This window comes from Sminthopsis crassicaudata, chromosome 4 (genome assembly GCF_048593235.1).
Source record: "Sminthopsis crassicaudata isolate SCR6 chromosome 4, ASM4859323v1, whole genome shotgun sequence".
Taxonomy (NCBI): Eukaryota; Metazoa; Chordata; class Mammalia; order Dasyuromorphia; family Dasyuridae; genus Sminthopsis; species Sminthopsis crassicaudata.
Genome location: NC_133620.1, coordinates 348,203,270 through 348,224,094, shown reverse-complemented (window position 1 = coordinate 348,224,094; position 20,825 = coordinate 348,203,270). Strand labels below are relative to the sequence as shown.

Sequence of the window (20,825 nt, the reverse complement as noted above, 5' to 3'; positions counted from 1 at the left end):
ATTGATGTTCTCTGTCTCAGTGAAGAAGGGGGGAGATGTAGTCAGAGAAAGGGTGTATGAATTGGGCAAAGTGAAAGAGATCCCTTCAAATTTCCTTTGGATATTCTTTTAGGTGATTCTTCTGGCTTCCATCTTCTAGAGGAAATATGGAAGAGGTCAAGCAAAAAAATTCTGAGAAGACATGATAGGATCTGATAGTCTCCATCACATTCCAGTCTTACTATTCTGTTGTTTGTCCTCCTTTGTTAAAAGGAACAATGACATCACAGGGGAGTGTCTTGACGTTCAGGTAAATCGGATTTAAGGGAGGCAGATTTTCACAAAGTCACCACCCTCATTCTCTCTTCCAGCCATCAAAGTCCAGAGGCAGGACAAAAGTTAGGATGATTGATTCTGGGCCTGGATGCAGTGTATGACCAAGCTCTAAGAGCTCCTAATAATGAGGGAAAGAAAAGAGGGAACCCCATTTCTCGGCGCGTAGATAATAAGATAATCCCATGAGGCTCAGTGTCCCCTGTAAAATGAATTTACAGGCCCGAAAACCTTGATTGATAAATAAAAGGTTTATTGTAGAAATTGGAAGTAAAGTTCAGTTAGAAAATGACAGGGCCAGAGGTGGCCGCTGGGCGGGCAGAAACCTTTATATGGCTGGAAGGATACCGCGTTGGCTGGGAGGGCTCCTGCAAGGAGAGCACTCCAGCTCGTTTCTTTTATACCTAGAAGATGATGAGCAGTACCCCCCAAGTTCTTGGGGGTAGGGCTTTTCAGTTAGCTCAGATCAGGTGAGGGCTGGGGGAAGCGGAGCTGATGGTGGGGCTGGGCCGAGTTATTCAAAGGGTGCCTTTGACCAGGATTTGTGAATCAAGGTCAGCCATGGTTTGGGCAATTAGAAAGGAATCTTAAAGGGACCTCAACCCCCATCACTAAGTACCTGTTTCAGCCGTGTACTTGGCCATTGGAGCAAATTGTTCTCATCTGCCCATGCTGTCCCAGGAAGTCTTCATGTGCTTGATGCAGACACCCCTCCAGCTCAGCAATAGCTTTGAGATCCCTCAGTTACACTCAATATGATTTTCATGCTGAGGTGAAATTGTTGTATATGCTACCACTTCTTGAAGCCACAGGTGGGTGAATCAGGTAGACCACAAAGATAGATGAGCAGACCTGAAAAAAATCTCAGCAAGTCCTCACATCAGAGGGGCTAGACCTTTTTGAACACCCCCTACATCCTATTTTAGAGACTTTGTTTTCCTTTGGTTAAGATCTAGGACTCTCTTTTGGCTGATCTGAGGTACTTTGATCCCAATGGGAAAGCTCCTTCATTCAGTATTACCTGGTATATATTTTCCTATGTATATTTTCTCTGTTTTTTGTTTTGCTACCAATTTGGATAAATGAGTTTTCTTTGATAATTGCTATGTGTGTTCATTGTAGAACTGGTTTTGGTGGAAAAGGATCAAGACTCAGATATAGTGCTTGGATATCCTTCTTCCCCCTAATATTGAAACAGTAATTCAGAAGTTAGCTTGGACCTGAAAACCTCATTTTATATACTAACAATATTTAAGAAAGTATATATATGTGTATATATATATATATATGTGTATATATTTTATGATAATTATTTGTTATTATATGATATGTAATAAATATAAATCTATTGATCTCTATCTATCTAAATTCTGGCCCAATATCCTTTCTTTCCTCTCCTCAGAGAAAGCTTCTGGCAGGAGTTAAGATCTCTCTTGGAGAAGAATAGGAAGCTATCTGCTTTGGCTTCCTGCAACCCCATAAAGTGACCCCAAGATACACGCAGAATATAGGCCCTCCTTGAAGCATTTTTACAGAAAAGGAAACTGAGGTCTTCTTGAGGTAAGTGACTTACTCTACATTACTTTGGTAATAAGTAGAAGACCTCAATTTTGATCTCAAGTCTTGTCTTCAAATCCAGTATTCTTTCCACTATACCACAATGTTATAATAACAACAACAACAACATAATGTTTATGAATCACTTAGTTTACAAAGCAGCTAGGTAGTATGATGGCTAGAATGCCAGACTTGTAGACAAGGAAGAGTCATCTTCCTGAGCACAAATCTAACCTCAGATCAAACTTGCTATCTATGTGTCCCTGGACAAACATAATTCTGTTTGTCTCAGTTTCCTCATTGGTAGAATGAGCTGGAAAAGGAAATGGTTAATCATTCCAGTATCTTTGTCTAGAAATCCCTAAGATGGTCACCAAAAGTCAGACATGACTGAACAACATCAATAAAAAGATTTATAAAGCATTTTACACATGCTATTTATTTGATTCTTACAAAAACTGTTGAGGGTGGTCTCCAGAGCCAAGATTGTAGAGGGAAGCAGGGAGTTGAGTGAGCTTTTCTCAGTTTTCCTTAGAAAATGCATGAAACAAAAAAAAAAAAAAAAAAAAAAAAAAAAATACATGAAACTAAGTCTCTGAACAGATTCTGGAGTGATAAAACCTATAAAGAGATGGAATGAAACAACTTTCCAGCTCAAGATAGCTTGGAAGGACTTCAGGAAAGTCCAGTTTCATTTGGATAAAAGGGGAGCACAGCCCAGCTCAGAGGGTGTCAGGTAAATCCTGCAAGTGTTTTAGCTACAGCCCAGATTAGCAAATGAGACTCCATAGTCCTAGCTCAACAGGACAGTAGTGCAAACAACTAGTGGTAGAGCCTCCAGTTCCAGTGCTAAAAGCAACCAGATAACAACAGGAGGGACTAGGTCAGGCTATATCCAGTGCTGTGAGCAAGTCACCAAACACCAGAGGCAAAACCAAAGCTCAAAGTGCCCCTAAACTCAAAGCCACACAAGAAATGTGGGACAGCCATTCCTGTGCCCCAGGAACAAAGTTCAATTTTATCATTTTCCTTTTGTAATTTCTGATGTCTTTATTTTTATTTTTTAATACACATTTCTTTATGAGTCATGTTAGGAAAGAAAAATCAGAACAGTAGGGAAAAACTATGGAAAAGAAAAAAAAAACAGAAAAAAGAAATGAACACGTCACATGTTGGTTTGTATTCAATCTCCACAGTTCTTTTTTCTGGATGCAGGTGCTGTTTTCTATCCAAAGCTTATTAGGATTGCCTTGGAACAAAGCTCAATTTTGACAGCCACAAAATAGATGAGAGAGACAGAGAACAGAGACAGAGAGACAGAGAGAGAGGGAGGGAGGGAAAAAGTGGGAAGGAGGGAGGGAGGGAGGGAGAAAAAGAGGGAAAGAGGGAGGAAGGAAGAGAGGTAGGGAGAGAAAAAGAAAAAAATGAAAAAAAAAAGATCAAGGAACAAAAAGAATATTGACCATAGAAAGCTACTACAGTGACAGGGAAGATCAAAATACCAGCTCAAAAGAGGACAAAATGTTTCCATGCAAAACTTCAAAGGGGGATATGAATTGGGCTCAAACCAGATAGCCTTCTTGGAAAAGTTCAAAAGAATTTTAAGTCAAATAAGAAAAGTAGAAAAAAAATGGGAAAAGAAATAAGAAGAATGCAAAAGGGTAGTGCTATTATTACTCTTATTTTAAGATGAGAAAATAGATGATTTGTTTTTACATCTTCATGAATCCAGATCCAACACTTTATCTCCTTTGCTATGTAGCTGTTTCAGTTATAGAATAGTGAGCAGTTAAATTCACCACTGTTATTTCTCTACAAATTATGGCATAATTTCTTATTTCAATTATTTGAAATTTCCCATTGCAATTAAAAAAATTATAATGAACTTGTATATCAGTATACATATGCATATATTTTGTATATATATATCTATATATATATATATCTATACACACACATACATATGGAACATATAGTAATTACATAAGCATTTGCTAAGTGCCTATTATGTCTTGGGCACTATGCTAAGCAATTTTACAAATATTATGTTATTTGCTTCCAAATGGAAAATGAATTGGTCCAAGAATTAAACAGGAACTGACAAATATTTACAGTAACTTGTAAAATCCCAGCAGTCAGGTGACCTTGGGCCCAGACTCAGAAAGACCTTTAGGGTCCCTTCCAACTCTATGATTCTTTGATCCAAGTTGTATCCAGCAAAATCTCTCCTTAGGTCCCTCAACCTATCCTCTTCTCTCTATTTCTCATTCCTCTGATATAAAGATAAGTCTTTTTACCTAAGGCAAATTTTTAAAAAATAGTATTTGATTTTTTAAAGTACATTCAAAAATGGTTTTCACAATTCACTTTTGCAAAACTTTGTGTTTCCAATTTTTCTCTCCCTCCTTTGCCCCCGAAAGATAGCAAGAAATTCAATATAGGTTAAACGTGCAATTCTTCTAAACATATTTCCATATTCATCATGTAAAGCAAATTTTCTATTCCTAAATTAGAGGCAATGACATTTAAGGGTGTATGTCTAAATGATATTTGTACCTAGTAAGAGTTGGGTGGAAATGATTATGGATAAGGCTCATTTGTATATAAAAAAAGCCAGTGTTGGCAATAAATTTGCCTTCAGGACATAGAGATACTATTTTTAGTGCTTTTCCTTATCCATCCATTTGAATAGTTTATAAAGAAATTTCATTTTTCAAAATAGAGGAACCTGAAACCCAGAGTTGATTGATAATTATTGGGCAAATAGTTACGATTTTACTATGCCCTAGGCTGCAGAGATGAAGATTTGGGAAGTGTACATAGTTACCATGAGTTATAGGAAAGGAGGCTAGAGGCACTTATTAAGTGCTCACTGTATTTTTGGAATTGTACTAAATAATTAACAAAGATTATCTCATTTAATACACACAAAGGCCCTGGGGGGGAAAGTGCTATTATTATCCTATTATTATCCCCACTTCATATTTAATGAAACTCAAAATTAGGAAACAGAGGTTAAATGATACACAACTAGTCCAGGTCTGAAGAATTCCAATCCAAGTATTTCTGACATTAGGCCCAGTGCTCTAACCACTGTACCATGATTGAGTGAAGTTTCTCACTGAGAAGACTCTCATCCTTGAACTAAAGATTCTATAAATATACCTCTCTACCATTGTGCATTAAATTTGTTCTCTCACTCTCCTCACAGACATAGATGTATATTCCCCAAGGTTTTTTGGGAAAGGATTTTTTTTTTGCAAGTAATTTAACTTTGGTTTGACTGTTTTCTTAACTGTAAAACAGGAATAATAATAGCATGCATTTTTCTTTCAGGGTTGTTGTGAAGATTAAATGATATAATCAATGTGAAATACTTAGTACATTGCCTAGCACATAATAAGTACTTAATAATTGGTTGTTTTCTTCCTTCCTTTTTTCTTCCCTATTAGTTATACCATTTAGTTAAATGCCTTTGCTAAGAACTAATTTAGTCTGCTGTCTGATTGTTAATAGATAAAACACTGGTGAGGGCTCATGATCTATAATTTTATTTTTTCTTTTGAGATGTTGGGTTTTATTTTTTTAAAATAGCTTTTTTATTTTCAAAATACATGCAAAGATAGTTTTCAACATTCACCATTGCAAAACCTTATGTTCTAAATTTTTCTCCCTTCTTTCCCTCACCCTCTCTACTAGACAGCAAGTAATCCAATATATGTTAAATATGTGCAATTCTCCTATATATATTTCCACATTTTATCATGGTGCACAAGAAAAATCAAATCAAAAAGGAAGGGGAAGAAGTCACAACAACAAACAGATGAAAATACTATGTTGTGATCAACATTCAGTCCCCACAATTCTCTTTCTGGATGCAAATTGTTCTCTCCATCACAACTCTGCCCTAAGTAACCTCATTGTTGAAAAGAGCCACAAACATCAGGGCTGATCATTGCATAATCTTGTTGCTGTGTACAGCATTCTTTTGGTTCTACTCACTTCATTTAGCATCAGATCCTTTAAGTCCTTTCTGAAATCATTCTGCTTGACTTATAGTTTTAGGCCAATTCTATAAGGCAGCCACAGAATCGTAGGTAGTAGTCACTTCTGTGAGACCTAAGCTTTGAATTCAAGTTGGAAGAGAAGCACTAGAGAGACTTCAACACTAGAATGACTGTGGAATGAGAGTATCTGTTCATAGGATTTAGATTTTGAAAGCCCCCTTGGAGGTCATTTAATACAATTCTTTCATATTATAGATGAAATAAAAGTCCTAAGACATTACTTGAGTTTCCTATCCAGCCAAGAAAAATTTTCTACAGCACCTGTTGCTGTTTGTTAAGTCACTTTAGTCTTGTTTGACTCTTCCTGACCTCATTTGGAGTTTTCTTAGAAAAGAAACTGCACTGGTTTGTCATTTCCTTCTCCAGCTCATTTTCCAGATGAGGAAACTGAGGCAAACAGGGTTAAGTGCCTTTCCCAGGATTCCATTGCTAGTAAGTATCTGAGAGGTGGATTTAAACTCATATCCTCCTGACTCCAGACCTGGCACTCTGCACTACTTAACTGTACTACTTAACTGCTCCAAACCACTTAAAAATCAACAGTTTCCAAAAAAATTGAATACAAGAAGTTAATTTATTAACTTTATTAATTACTTTAATAAAACTTTGGGGAAATAATTTAATCTTTATCTAATGTTTAAGAAGTTACTTTAGGCTTTTACAAGGTCTCGGTTTTTCCTTGAACATGAACAATTGCTGTCCATACTATAGGAAAAAAAAAAACAACAAACAAACATATATACATCCTGATTGGAGTCTAAATGTGATTTTAGAACATATCTAGGAATTTGTTTTGATTGACTTAACTAAATATAATTATACAGCTAATATTGTAGCACTTTTAAGTTTGCAAAGCACTTCACATTTGATCTCATTTGATCTTCATAACAATCCTATAATATACTTGCTAATATCATTCCCACTTGACAAATGTAAGCTGAGACAGTTTAAGTGACTTGGCCAGGTTTACACAGTAGTAAGTGTCTAAGCGAAAATTCAAATTCACTTCTTCCAGATTCTAAATCCAACACAATCCACTGTGCCATCTAGCTGCCCAGAATCGTCAGTTTTAATTTTACAGTTTTCAGTTGGTATAAATGGAACTTATTTCTTCCTTTTACTACCTAAATCATGATGCCTTTCTTTCTTTTATATTTATTTATTTAAAACATAAGTACAAAACAGAAAAAGAAAAAATATTGTTATATGTATAGCAGATCATAGGAGAGGAGTCAAAATATGAAACAAAAACTTTCCATTTCAAGAAAGTATATGTAATAAATGTTATACATTGTATTCAGAATTGTTCTTCTTTAATTTTGTTTCCTTATAGGTTTTATTTTGTTTCTGCAGTGCACTTTTTACATTATTCTGTTTTTCCCCTTTCCTCTACTTCACCTCCCCTAAGCAGGCTACAATATTTATATTTATAAATTTATATTTATAAATATTTATAAAGGATATATTTATACACACACATACACATATACAATTTCATATACATAGATATTTGTAATCATAAACATATACACATAGGCATTCATATACATCTATGTGAGGATGTACTTCATTTCTGTTTCTCTGAAAATAGATAACATCATTCTTCTTAGGTCCAAGTCTTTCCATATTTTTCTAAATCTATTAACTCATCATTTCCTATACCATAACAATATTCCAATCTTATACTATCTAGTTGTTTTAAATAGTTTAAAACAATATTGATCAATATGGCTGAAATAATGTAGTTTCCCTCTTTTTCACTTTTCATTGAATCTATTTTAACTTTGAGATCAATGATTATTACCTCTACGTTTTTCCCAATAGATTCTATTTCTGATCAGTATTCTTATGTTTGTATGAATCTCTTCTTTCCTATTCTTCCTGATTCCTCTACTTTACTTCTACTCTCTACCTTTGCCTTGCTATTATTTAATTATTAATAACTATTATTAATAATTAAATAATTAATAAATCCCCTCCAAGGATCCCTTCCTTATCCTCTCTCCTCACACTTTTGTCTATCCTTTCCCTCCCTCTTTATACCATTCTTATTAATCTACACACCTTATCCCATTCCCATTAATCTACACACCCTTCTATACTGTTCCCTTATTCGATTCCCTCCCCTCTTATTTCTTAATAAATTTAGAAGACTTTTATGCCTACATATAGAATATGTGTGTGTGTGTGTGTGTGTGTGTGTGTGTGTGTGTGTGTGTGTGTATATATATATATATATATATATATATATATATATATATATATATATATATATATATAGTTGCTTTTTAAACTCATTCTCCATGTAAGTGGGATTCCAGAGCTCTGACTCTCCCCCATCTAATTCCTCTGTGGCAGTTTTGCTCTCATATGTTGTTTAGCTTAATTACTCTTTTTACTTTTTCCAATATACTTTTACTTTTTTAGAATCACATTATATTCAGCTCTACCCCAATCATTCTTTTTGAATTACCCACTTACTAATGCAATCTTAGACATACTTTTTTATATTTCCACATATAAATTATAAACAGTTTGTCCTTAAGTCCCTTGAAATTAATCTTGATATTTACTTGATATTTCTCTTGACGCTTATATATCAAATTTTCTATTAAGTTCAGGTCTTTTTGCAATAAAATCCTGAAAGTCTGACAGTTAATTGAATGTATCTTTTTTCCATTCAGTATTATGCTTAAATTTGCTGAGTATATCTTCAGCCACAACACAGTTCTTTTGCTCTTCAATATACAGTGTTCCAAAACTTATGGTTTTTTAATGCAGCTACTGCTAGGTCTTATGTGACTCTAATTGTGGTTCTGCCATATTTGAATTGTTTTTTGTTTTTGTTTTTGTTTTTGTGGCTTATATTTTCTCCTTAACCTGGAGGTTTAAGAATTTGGCTATGATGTTCCTGTAGGTTTTCCTCATAGGATCTCTTTCAGATGATGATTGATGAATTTTTTTTTCTATTTCTACTTTCCCCTCTTGTTCTAATACTTCAAAACAATTTATTTAATTATTTCTCATATTATTGAATCAATATTCTTTTTTAATCATAGCTTTAGGTAATCCAATTATTCTTGTTTTCTCTTTTTTTCTTTTTTTTTAATTAACTTATTTTTATTGAAGTTTTTAATTTTTAAAACATATGCAAGGATAATTTTTTCAACAATGACCCTTGAAAAACCATGTGTTCCAATTTTGCCCCCCCTTCCCACCATCCCCTACCCTAGATGGCATGTAATTCAATATATGTTAAACATGGTAAACATATATGTTAAATCCAAAATAGACATACATATTTATACAATTATCTTGCTGCACAAGAAAAATCAGATCAAAAAGTTTTTTAAAAAGTGACAATAAAAACAAAATTCAAGCAAACCACAACAAAAAGAGTGAAATGTTATGTTGTTATCCACCCTCGGTTCCCACAGTCCTCTCATCACAAAATCATTGGAACAAGCCTGAATCATGTCATTGTTGAAAAGAACTACATCCATCAAAATTAATCATCTTATAATCTTGTTGCTGTGTATGATGATCTCCTAGTTCTGCTCAACTTCACTTAAGGTCAGTTCATGTAAGTCTCTCCAAACCTCTCTGACATCATCCTGTTGGTCATTTTTTATAGAACAATAATATTCTATAACATTCATGTACCACAATTTACTCAGTCATTCTCCAATTGATGGACATCCATTCACTTTCCAGTTTTTTGCCACTACAAAAAGGGCTGCCACAAACATTTTGGTACATACAGGTCCCTTTCCCTCCTTTAAGATCTCTTTGGGCTATAACCCAATAGAATCACTGCTGGATCAAATGGTATGCACATTTTGATAGCCCTTTGAGCATAGTTCCAAATTGCTCTTGGATCTGTTCACAATTCCACCAACAATGTATTAGTGTTCTAGTTTTCCCACATTGTCTTCAACATTTATCATTGTCTTTTCCTGTCATCTTAGCCAATCTGAGTTATGTAGTGATATCTCAGAGTTGTCTTAATTTCTCTGATCAAGTGATTTAGAGCACCTTTTTATATGACTAGAAATGGTTTCAATTTCTTCATCTGAAAATTGTTTATATCCTTTGACTTGTTTTCTCTTCTTGATCTGTTCTTCAGATCAGTTGATTTTTCTTATGAAATGTCTCACATTCTCTTCTATTTTTTCATTCTTTATATTTTGTTTTATTATTTCTTGGTCTCTTATAAATTTGCTAGCTTCCCCCTGTCCAATTCTAGTTTCCAATGAATCATTTTCTTTGTTAAAATTCCTAATCTCTTTTTCTAGTTAGTTGAATTTCTTTACATAATCTTCTTGTTTTTCTTGGATTCTTCTTCTCCTTCTTTTAGTTTATATTAATTCTTCCTCATTTAATTTTAAAATATTTTCAAAATTCTTCTATGAATTCTTTTTGAACAAGTGATCATTTGATGCTACTCTTTGGGGTAGGAGAATTCTTTTTATTCTCCTCTGAAGATGAACTTAGTCTTCCCTATTCCTATAATAACTTTCTCTGGAATCTTTCTCCTTTGCCTGCTCATAGCAGATTGTTAGTATAATCACTTCTAGTTCTGGGGTTCCTCTAACCTCAGACCCTCCTTCAGTTCTCTCCTATGTCCTGGCAAAACCAAGAACTCCATCCATCTGTAAGTACCTGTAGTCAGCAGCTTCCTTGCCCGGAAGTTTCTGTAATCACTTCACTGAGTATGTGCTAATTCCTTCTCACCAAGGCTGCTTCTTAGCAAAATACTAGGCTCTGGAATTCCTTATCAGCAGAAGTTCCCTCAATCTTCCGGGACTCAGATACTTGATTCCCCATACTGGGTGGAAGGTGAAATTTTCTGTAACTGTAGCCTAGGCTATCTCCCAACCTAAGCCCCAAGGTTTGCAGTTTACTGTTTCAGAGGTGTTTACACATCATGTGAGCCAATCCTCAATCCTAGTATCTCTCCTGACCAACTTTTATTTGTTTTTAACTGTTCTATACTCACCTTGAAACACAATTTTGTCTTGTTTCAGGGGGAAATCTGGGGAGCTTGTAATTATCTAACCTATTCCCCCATCTTCCCAAAATCCTCTTCCAAGATATCTTTCTTTTCAAAAAAATTTTTATAGTATTTTATTTTTCCAAATACACGTAGAGATAGTTTTCAACATTCATTTTTGTAAAACTTTGTGTTCCAAATTTTCTTCCCTCTCTTACCTCCCCTCTGCCCAAGACAGCTACCAATCTGATATAGATAAACAAATTTTAAACAAATTTATATATTTGTTATGCTGTGTAAGAAAAATCATGAAAAAGAAAAAAGTAAATAAATAATAACAAAAAAGGTGAAAATACTGTGCTACAATCCATATTCGGTCTCCATAATTTTCTCTCTGGATATGGCATTTTCCATTCCAAGTCTATTGGAATTGTCTCGAATCAAAACATTGTTGAAAAGAACCAAGTCCATAACAGTTGATCATTATATAATTTTGTTGTTACTATGTTCAATGTTCTGCTCACTTCACTCAGCATCATGTAAGTCTTTCCAGGTTTTTCTGAAATCTGCTTACTCATCATTTCAATAATATTCCATTACAGTCATTTACCATAACTCATTCAGCCATTCCCCATCTAGTGGCTATCCACTCAATTTCCAGTTCCTTGCCACTATAAAAAGAGCTACTACAAACATTTTTGTACATGTGGATTCTTTTCCCTCTTTTATGATCTCTTTGGGATACAGAGCTAGTAGAATCACTACTGGAAAGGATACTTTTGTTAAAAGAAAACTTTAGGATAGATAGGTATCATTTCCTGTGAAAAGCAGGGAGAAAAGTTCTAGAAAATAGTGATAAACAAGAGTGTTCTGGAGTCAGAACAGTGAGCATTTTTCATGTAAGAATTTACACCTTAGAAATCAGCAAATGTAACAAAACAGGTATTGGTTTATTGTTTTGTTTGTCTAGACTTAAGAAAGTGGAAAGTGGTGGAGAAAATATTAATAGTGCAGATGAAACTTAAAAGTGTGTTATGAGTTAATTCTCTTTTCCCATTCCCCACAGCTTGTTATTAAACATTTATCATCATACTTCTAGATAAGGATCAGGCAGATCTGGGAACCTACCTATAGATACAGTAGGGGGAATGAAAAAGCATATGTGGAATTTGAGATTGGAAGGAGGAAAATTATGAAAAACTTATTGTTAAAAAGTTTAATTTAATTTAGAAAATTTAAATAACATAACTTGATCAAGTTAGTGTAGAGGACTTGGTAAATCCTAACCCTGGTCTCTAGACTAGCTTATGAAAATTACTAATAGAAATATTTTCTAAAATCACTAAAATAAGTATGTTTAGACTTGCTGGGCTTATAAAAGGAACACTTGCCCCAAAAGCTGTTCCTTGAACCCAAGTTGCTGTTTTGACTAATTGTTTTTAGCAGATTTTGTGGCTGAGCTTTTGTCTGAAAAAGGTTCTGTTTTTAGCAGCCTTAGTATTCCTAACATGGCTTAGAGCCAAAATTATGGGATATAAGTTTTCTTCTCCCTGACTCTAATTGCTAATTAGTTGCCCATGCTATTCACTTTGGTGAAATAAGGCTTTGATTTAAAGAGAATCCTTTGCAAGTATTCTCACCCCCAATCCAAACCAAATGCTCTCTCCAAGCAAGAGTATATACTAAGTTAAATTTTGCAAAGAGATGTGCTTCACTCTTTTTGGAATTATGGAGATGTATCTTGGCAGTGGCTTCTGAAAGTAAGAGCCTCGTTGCATATATTAAGATACAAATTTTGCCATTTTATAGATGGAGGAGCTTATACCTACATTAAGGTTTGCTCAGGGTCATATGAAAAGCCTCAGAGAGATAATATGAACCCAAGTCTTCCTACTCTAAGTTCAGCACTCCATATCAAATATGCTAGAAGAGATAAAGTCATGAAGCCATTTTACTCCCCATTTCTACTTTTATACCCTTTCTCTGACATTATCTTATAGAAACTACTCTTTAAAATTAATTGCCTCTATCCCAAAGAGATCTTTTTTTTTTTTTTAAACTTTGCATCTTTATTTTTTTATTTTTTTTTTAATTTTTTATTTTATTTTATAATTATAACATTTTTTGACAGTACATATGCATGGGTAATTTTTTACAACATTATCCCTTGCACTCCAAAGAGATCTTAAAAGAGGGAAAGGGACCCACACATGCAAAAATGTTTGTGGCAGCCCTTTTTGTAATGACAAGAAACCGGAAACTGAGTGGATGCCCATCAGTTGGAGAATGGGTAAAGAAGATATGGTATATGAATGCTATGGAATATTATTGTTCTGTAAGAAACAATCAGGAGGATGATTTCAGAGAGGTCTGGAGAGACTTACATGATCTGATGCTAAGTGAATGAGCAGAATCAGGAGATCATTGTACATGGTAACAGTAAGATTATATGATGATCAATTCTGATGGGCATGGCTCTCTTCAACAGTGAGATGATTCAAACCAGTTCCAATTGTTCAGTGATGAAGAGAATCAGCTACACCCAGAGAGAGGACTATGGGAACTGAATGTGGTTCACAACACAGCATTTTCAGTCTCACTGTTATTCGCTTGCATTTTGTTTTTTTTCTCAGTTTTTTTTTTCTTCTTGGTCCAATTTTTCTTGTGCAGCAAGATAACTGTATAACTATGTATATATTGGATTTAACATATACTTTAACATATTTAACATGTATTGTTCTACCTGCTGTCTGGGGAGGGCAAAATTTGGAACACAAGGTTTTGCAAGGGCCAATGCTGAAAAATTGCCTATGTATTTGTTTTGTAAAAAAAAAAGCTTTAATTAAAAAAAAGATATATTTGGTGAACACAAAGAAATATTTAAATTAAATTAAATTAATTGTCTCGTATGCAAATATTTTTAAAATTTTTTTTGTATTTTCCAAATACATGTAAATATAGTCTTCAGCATTCATTTTTGTATGACTTTGTGTACCAAATTTTTCTCCCTCCCTTACTTACCTCCTGTTCCCCCAAACAAAAAGGAATCTGATATAGGTTAAATATGTACAATTATTTTAAGCATATTTCCATATTTGTCATGTTATACAAGAAAAATCAGACCAAAAGGGAAGAAAACATGAAAAAGAAAAAAACAAACTTCTTCCTTCCTTCCTTTCTTCTTTCCTTCCTCTTTCTTTCTTTTCTTTTTTCTTTCTTTTTTTGCACAGGCAATTGGGGATAAGTGACTTGCCCAGGGTCACACAGCCAGGAGTGTGTTAAATGTCTGAGGTCACATTTGAACTCAGGTTCTTCTGGCTTCACAAGGCTAGAGCTCTATCCACTGCACCACCTGGCTGCCCCCATGCCCATCATTTCTTTTTTTATTTATTAATTTTATAATTATAATTTTTTGAAAGTACATATGCATGGGTAATTTTTTTTACAACATTATCTCTTGTATTCATTTTTCTAAATTTTTCCCTCCCTCCTACTCCCTCCACTAGATGACAGGCAATCCCATACATATTACATGTATTACAGTATAACCTAGATACAATATATGTGTGTAAAACCACATTTCTTGTTGCACGGTAAGAATTGGATTCCGAAGGCATAAATAACCTGGGTAGAAAGACAATAGTGCAAGCAGTTTACACTCAATTCCCAGTGTTCTTTCTCTGGGTGTAGCTGTTTCTGTCCATCATTGATCAACTGGAACTGAATTAGATCTTCTTTAGATTAGATATCCACTTCCATCAGAATACATCCTCATACAGTATTGTTGTTGAAGTGTATAGTGATCTCCTGGTTCTGCTCATTTCACTCAGCATCAGTTGATGTAAGTCTCTCCAAACCTCTCTGTATTCCTCCTGCTGGTCATTTCTTACAGAGCAATAATATTCCATAACCTTCGTATACCATAATTTACCCAACCATTCTCCAATTGATGGACATCCATTCATTTTCCAGTTTCTGGCCACTACAAAAAGAGCTGCCACAAACATTTTGCATGCCCATCATTTTTTATAGAACAATAATATTCTATTACATTCATATGCCATAATTTATTCAGTCATTCCTCAACTGATGGGAATTTTCTAAATTTCTAGTTCCTGCTATTTTTGTGCAGATACTTTTTGCTGTCATGCATGGCGCTCAGGGTCACCTTCCCTCTTCTCCATCATGCCCATGGCTCATAGACTTTTGTTTACTATTATTCCTCAGCCTCCTTAACTTCCTTGACTTCTCTCTACTTTAAAGGCTACTTTAATTTCCAGAGGAGTGTCATACTTAATTCTGCCTTAACTCATCCTCCAACCTGGAGAATCTTGGTGCAAGAATTCCTAGTTACCAGTTGCCATTTTGTGTATAATCCATGAGACCCTTGCTTTAATTATGACTTCTGATTACCATTCCAATGCATTGTGTATGCTGGGATTTGAGCTCCTGCTTTATGTGATGAGAAGAAACCTATGTCAAGTAATAGATTCTCTGTTCTTTTTATTATAATAGTTGTTGTCCTTGATTCTCAAATAAGACCAAAATGATATCACTATGTCCAGGTCAAGGTACAGTGTGTTCAGCTGTGGTGGATCAGATAAGCTCAGAAGGCTCTACCATAGGTCAGGCACAAATAGTTCATATAAACATTTGGAGTGGAGACAGCTCTAAATTTGTGCATCTCCTATTTCTTTTGACTTAATGCAATTCTGCATGCACCTTCTTTGAGACAGACAAACCATGCTGAGAGGCCCTGTGCCAGTATCTCCCATGTCTACCAATTGATTCTAAAGTTCTTCAGAGAGACCTTGAAAATGTCCTTGTATCACTTCTTCTGACTTCCATGTGAGTGCCTGCCATGTGTGAGTTTTCTATAAAACAGAATTTTAGGCTTACCCTAAAAATTGCCTTCTTTGCGATAGAGTTAAATGCTTGGTAGTTCAGCTCAAGAAAAGACCTAAGTGTTGGTCCTTTATCTAGTCAGGTGATTTTCAGAATCTTTCTAAGACAATTCAAATAGAATTCATTCGGTTTCCTGGCATGTTGCTGGCAGACTGTCCAGGTTTCACAGATATACAACAATGAGGTTAGCACAATGACCTTCAATTGGTAGGTAGCCGCTCTTTCCTTTGGAGTCTCCCAAACACTGAGCTGCTCTAACAATGTGGGTATCAGCCTCATCATCTATGTGTACATCCCTGGAAAGTATATTGCCAAGATAAGTGAACTTATCCACAGTATTCAGTTTCCCTCACTTACTGAAACTAATTCCATAGATGAATGGTGAAGTGCTGGCTAGTGGTGTTTCCTTGGTGTTGTTAGATCAGAATTACTACAAGCTACAGAGAATCGATCCCTACTTTGGTGCATCTCAGGTTCAGAGGCTGCATTGAGTGCACAATCATCTGCAAACAAAAAGTCACTCCCCAACTCTCCCTCCGTTTTAATCCTGGTTCCTAGCCTTCTCAAGTTAAATAATTTACTGTTAGTGCAGAAGCTGACCTTGATGCTGTTTTTATCCTCATTAAAGGCATCCAACAACATCACTGAAAACATTATAATAAAAAGCATGGGAGCAAGCACACACAACACTGTTCTGCTCTACTGGTGATCAGGAAAACACAAGAACAACATTCCTTACCCAGAACCTGGAAATAAAGCGACATGAAAGAAAGCGACCTACCACGAACTTCTCTGAGCCATCAGATTTTGTCATGTGTGTGAATACGAAAGGTGCACTCGTCTAGGAAAATGATACTTTTTTATCATGGTGAAATGTAAAATGTTTCTAGTTCCATCTGGAGATATTGCCCAACCATCCACACACTATTTAGTTTTATTTATGACCAAAGGCTCCCATGGACAAACTGGCAGGAATTAGGGGTAAGGGGTATGTCTAAGAACACAGTCCTACTCCAGTCCCTCATTAGAGGTGACTCCAGGTTCTAGAAGGCTATGGGGCAGAGAATAAGCATTGCTGAGGCTATGTTGTTGACAGCTCTTTATAATAAAGATAGGAATTCTGCTGGGTGAGTGAGGATCTTTTAATTTTTAGATAAGCTAGGGGCTCAGCAGATAGAGAGCTGTACCTAGAGCCAGAAAGACCTGAATTCAAAGCCAGCCTTACATCCTTACTAGCTGTTACTTAGCAAGTCACAACCTCTGTTTATCTTAATTTCCTTATCTGTAAGATGAGCATAATAATAGCACCTACTTTCCAGGACAAATGAGATAATGACTGTAAAGTGCTTAGCAAAGTGCCTGGCATGTAATAAGTGCTATATAAGTATTAATTATCATTATTATTTATTATTAACATCTTTGGACTCAAATTCATTTGTATGCTAAACCAGAAAGATTTTGTGACTATCTAACCCTAAATTAGATAGTTCTGCATAATCTAGGACTTTGATCTCTTTCATATTGTGGGATTTGAAGGATATTAGGGGGATAATTCAGCCTGGCTCTTGTAACTGTGAAGCAGAGAAATTATCTCATTTGATCCTCATGACAACTCTAGGAAGTGGGTGCTAGATATAATTATATACTTTGTCCAACTAAATATATTTAAATTACATACTTTGGCCAACTATAAATGTATGAGACAGTTAGGGTGGACCAGAAAGTATATAATAAGTTATATATTTTGGCCAACTAAATATGTATGAGACAATTTGGGTGGACCAGAACAGATAAATTGAGAAGTTACTCAAACTCTGCTGCAAAGATGCAATTCCATTGGGGGCTGGCCACATTGTTTGAATGCCAAATATACGCTTGCCAAAAAGATTATTTTATGGACAACTCACACAGAGCAAGGACTCACGTAGTGGTCAGAAAAAGTGGTACAAGGACGAGCTCAAGGATTCTCTTAAGAACTTCAGAATTGAGGGCATGATATGGGAAAGACCAGCACAGAATTATTCAGCATGGAGGAGGTGCTGTGCTCTATGAGCAAAGCAGAATTGAATAGCTCAGAAGAAATGCAAGAGTCCGTCAGATGCATTGTAATTTGACTTTAACATAGTGATGTCATAACCAACCAACCAACCAGCAAGGAGCAAAGTCCAGCAGAGAAAGACTTGTGGACCTGGAAACATAAGTGGTAATGCCTCTATAACGCCCCTTATACATGATCCCTATTTGAGATCACTCCACTCACCCCATCAATGATGTGGGAGAGTGTAACTTAAGTCCCTTGAGAGGCAACTAAATGGTGTTGTAGTGCACAGAGCACTGAGTCTAGAGTCAGCAAACCCATTGTATGACCCTGTACAAGTCAATACATCTCTGCTTCAGTTTCCTCATCTATAAAATGGGGATAATATTAGCATCTACTTTCTAGGATTGTTGTGAGGTTCAAATGAGATAATAATTTTAAAGCACATAACGCAAGTATCTCACACAGGGTAAATGCTATATGTTAGTTATTATCATCATCATAATCGTCATTAAGAGGCAACTAAGTTGAGAGTGGTTAGCATGCTAGACCTGGAGTCAGAAATAATTGAGCTCAAATGTAATCTCAGACACTTTCTAGCTCTGTTACTCTTGGCAAATCAACCTCCTCTACCTCAGTTTCCTCATGTGTAAAACCAAGGTAATGAAAGGACCAACCTTTCAGGATTGTTGGGAGAATAGAATGAAATAATATTTGTAAAAAAGGCTTTTGCAAACTTTAAAGTGCTATGAAAATACTAGTTATTGTTATTCTAAACACAGCAACCTAGACTCATGAGTTGTGATTTTGAGTAGATTTACATTCACAGAATATCTTGAACCTAAAAAGGAGGTTGCTCTGAGTCCTGTGTGGGAATCCTTTCTGCTTCTACAATGACAGTAACTGAGTGAGCTGGGGAGGGAGCAGAGTGTTCAGAATCACATAATTTATGATCATCTGTAAACTTTAATTTACTTGTTGGTATTCCAACAGATAAGGGGGGTTATTGTTTTATGACCTAGAAAGGAATGAACACACTATTGAATGTATCAATATGGACATTCCTATTTGAAATAAAACCAGAAGAAATTTTAAAAGTTACAATTAGTTCATAGAGTCTCCTTGGAGAGATAAATAAGAGTTGGTAGAACTGATTTTATGGCAAAAAGAAACATTTGCATGGGACAAATATTTGGTCATCTTGTATTCCACTTTTATTTAAATGATTCTATGGAACAGAGGAAGACTGACATGCTGAAATCAAGTCCACTATCTTGATCTCAATACATCCATTGAGCTATTCAGCACTTTTAGGAAGAAATCATTCCTCTCTTCTTTCTTCTTCCTTCCTTCTCTTCTTTTTGTTCTCCTTTTTCCAATTTTCCCTTTGTCCACTCTTTTATTTTTTCCCTAACTACATATAAAAACAATTTATAAAAACATTTATTTTGAAAAAATTTTGAATTCCAAATTCTCTCCTTCCCTCCCCTTTCCTCTTCCTAAGAAGTTAAACAATCTGATATGGATTACATATGTATAATTGTTTAAAACACATTTTCATATTAGTCATTTTGCAGAAGAAATGATGAGCAGGTTAATTTCAGAAAATTTTGGAAAGACTTAATTTGAACTAATGGAGAATAAAGCAAGCAGAACCAGAACATTGTATATAGTAACATCCATATTGTAACAATGATCAATTGTAAAAGATTTAACTACTCTAATCAATATAATGATCAGATCAAAAGAGGAAAAAAAATCACAAAAAAAAACCCCTAAGCAATGAAACAACAATAAAACGTAAAAATACTATGCTTTGATAGATATTGACCAGTCTCCAGAGTTCTCTTTCTGGATGCAGAGGATACTTTGTCTCAAATTACCTCATTGTCGAAAAGAGTCTAGCTTCCTTTTTTGAGAGGAAAGTTGGAATAAACCATGCTGACTTCAGGTTGTTGAAGGAAAAGACTCTAGGAAGACAAGAGAGGAGCTAAAAGTCTTCATTATGTCCCTATACCTAGCTTACTACTCCAGAGACTTTGAGGAGTTTCCCATTGGGTAAGATCTAGAATTCTTTCTCTTTTGATCTGTTATCTCAGCCCCAATGGGAAAGCTGCCTCATTCTGTATTGTCTGGTATATAACAGCCTATGTATACTTTCTCTGAATTCTCTGGTTACCAATTGTATAAATGAATTTCTTTGCTGTTTGCTATGTATGTTCATTTTGAAACTGGTGAAAAACTGTAGTGGGAAAGGGATCAAACCTTAGATATAAAGTTTGGTCCTCCTCCCCAAAATTGAACAGCAATCAGAAATAATATCTAAAGGAGCAGATATATATATAATTCTGGAGCAGAGACCTCACCCCATTTTTCTACTTCTCCTCACCACAAGAAGAAAGTTGCTCTTGGAGAATGTTTGGGTGGGAAAAAGATGCTAGAAAAGTCTATTCTGTCTTCCTTTAAGCCATACAAATAAATACATTTAAGCTACAGGTAGGGAATAGCCTTTGCAATATATGGCTCCTCACTATATACTCATATACCCTAGTTGATCATCCCATCCCCAATCAATGGGTGATTCACTTTGTTTCTAATTTTTTGCTACTACAAAAAAGTACCATTCCAAGGACTAGAAATTAACACTTCATGTGTTTATTAAGTGCCTAATTATTCTTCGGGTCATTAAAAGAGGATTATATGGTTCTGAACTTGATGAATTTCTTCCCTGCAACATATATCACCTCTGTGGAACAATAGGACAAGCAGAAAATGTTGGATTTGGAGATGACCTCTTAAGTACCTTCTAACTCTAATTATATAATACTATGATGCCTCAAGGATCCTGGATTTTCATGGCATGGATGACCTCCCATTGACACAGATTGTAACCACTTTGCATTTTAGTAGATGGTCTTGAAAATTTGCTATGGCCTAAATATTCTTATCCTGT

At 35.2% G+C, this 20,825-nt stretch overlaps 1 long non-coding RNA gene across 1 annotated transcript; it reads left to right on the top strand.

Moving 5' to 3' along the window:
• The first annotated feature begins 548 nt into the window (after positions 1-548).
• On the top strand, positions 549-16,782 carry LOC141539054 (uncharacterized). The gene is made up of 3 exons (XR_012481189.1): positions 549-1,124; positions 1,715-1,872; positions 16,463-16,782. It is a non-coding gene; the product is annotated as an uncharacterized LOC141539054 (long non-coding RNA).
• The last annotated feature ends 4,043 nt before the right edge of the window (positions 16,783-20,825 follow it).